Below are 2,423 nucleotides of genomic sequence, written 5' to 3'. Positions count from 1 at the left end.
TTGGTCAGTTGGTCATCATTATCTACACGTAGGCTCTCACATTGGTTAATTTCTGTAAATCCCTCCTTTACGTCTCCTCCCATGTCACGTCGTCAGTGCAGTTCCAACATGCGCAATCAGGCCATCATTACCTGCAGCATTCCCTCAGTACGGACTGAACTTGGCAAAAACGCTGATGAAGATTCTCAGTCATCCAGGACATGGTAAACCAAAAAAAGGTTAAAAACAAAACAATTGGACTTTATTTGTAACTGAAGACGTTTCGCTTCTCATCCGAGAAGCTTTCTCAATTCAAAGAAACACGGAGTGTGGGATTCAAGTTATAAAGCGAGAGGTCAATTTGCATGCGTCAATCTGCATTATGCACGCTAACAGAACTTGGCAAAAAGGCCTTTTCCTACTCTGCTCCTGCAACCTGGTACACCTTGCAACAAGATCTGAAGTTGTCCACCTTGACTTCTTTAGGGGATTTCAAACGTTTGATAAAATCAATATAAACATCAAAACAAATATGTTCTTGTTTTAAGTATTTTACTTTGTTTTATGGCACCCTGATTTATTGTTTTATAACACTACTTTATTTTAATTGCATTTTTATTGTAGTTTATTGTTGTCTGTACTTTATATGTTGCCTGTCTAAAACAGGTCTCGCTTGTAAATGAGTTCTTGTGGCTCAATGAGACTAACCTGTAGAAATAAAAGAAGAATGAACGAGTGTAGACTGCAGAGTCCTGGCCTGATGATGTTGCTCTTCTGTGTTGGACCAATTAAAGAATAAACAATTTAATCCATAAAGAGGATCTGACTTAATGTTGTTAGATCTTTCTACATGGATAATTGAGCATGCATTAGGATATTATGGTGTAAGGGGGCTTTAACATTAAAGCAATGGCACTGTTAATTAAAAGAGATTGTAATTATGCAATACAGAAAATCTAATCTGACTGAAAATTGTTGGATTGTATACCTGGATTATTGAACATGGACTTTTTTGGTCTAATCTGAGCATTTCCGCTGCCATCACTGAAGATACAGACAGCAGATTACTGACGTTTGGTTTTGGGCTCTTTAGTTAGACAACGTTTATGTCTGTAGTACCCTTAAATGTGCAAACTTGTTTCGTTTTCTCCACATACAGTACTTCCAGCAATGAACTCAACAACTTGCTGGACATGATGTTGAATTACCGAGTCGTATTCCTCAACAGAAAAGTGAAAATCAACCCGCTCTGACATTTGGAGGTCAAAAAAGTTCTTCAGTTTTTATTGTATTTAATAAGTTCCCTCAGGTTTGTTTGGCTCGTCTCTGAATCCGATTCTCCTGGGCTGCACAGCTATAGGGCAAAAAAACTGCTAAACTGTTGATGTGACCTTTTCAGTCGGCCAGGTTGGTTATTAGGTTGTAAATATAGAAGTGCAATTTCCTGAGTTAATTAAGGAGGAGGTATGATTGGCCGAGACAGTAACGAGGTCCCAGTGGAGTAATTGACATACAGAAAAAGTGACCAGAGGAAAGTTCCTCCTCGGAGATGAGCTGAGGGTCCAGACAATCTGATGGTGGCCTGTAATGTTGATTTTATGCCTGAGGACAGCGTTTCCTAAACCACACAGCCCCGGTGGGTCTGTGTTTTATTGAGGCATAAAGTGACTTTGCTGGAAGCACATTTAATTTAGGTTTTGCTGCCTGGATACAACTGAACCCGGACTTGTAAATAAATGTAATATGCAGCAACGAGCAGGGTCTTATTACCTTATTGCACCAGTCCTGCTTGATCCTACTTTGTCAAACTTATTAGCTTATATTTAAACTTCTATCTATAAATCAGATTCAGCTGAATTGAATCTATGCTAGTCTAAACGCAGCGCCGCAGACTGCTCTCCCGGGGCTCCTCGCTCATGCTTCCTGCTGTTTGGAGGATCTCTGAATGAATTTCCTTCCACGAGTCGATCGCCAGAACTTGGCAGGAGGGTGCAGGTCTGATGTGAAAATCTTATAAACATGGAATAAGTTTGAAGACACATTTATGTCCTGCAGCTCAACTCCAATTTCATCTTCCTCACGTACATAACAGAGACGCAGCGTGCAGACCGAGTGTGATTTGCCTCATGAAATAAAGCGAATGAAACAAAACAGTGTTTACTGTCTTCCTCTTGCAGTTGCACTTGAAGCATCCTCCGATGTAACTGCGCCACCTGGTGGCTTCTTGCAGAACCACAATGTCTTTTGTCTTGAATTTTCTTTTGATATATCGAAGTTTAGTTTTAGCTATCTGTTACTTTTCATTAGCTTTTTGTCGTTTATCCATCCATCCATTCATTATCTTTACCCGCTTCTTTCTTTTTGGGTCACTGGTGCCCATATCCAGCAGTCATTGTGTGAGAGGTGAGGGACACCCTGGACATGTCTCCAGTCCATCACAGGGA

Source organism: Nematolebias whitei, chromosome 12 (assembly GCF_014905685.2).
Source record: "Nematolebias whitei isolate Nwh7 chromosome 12, NemWhi1, whole genome shotgun sequence".
Taxonomy (NCBI): Eukaryota; Metazoa; Chordata; class Actinopteri; order Cyprinodontiformes; family Rivulidae; genus Nematolebias; species Nematolebias whitei.
This window is presented reverse-complemented; position numbering follows the sequence as displayed.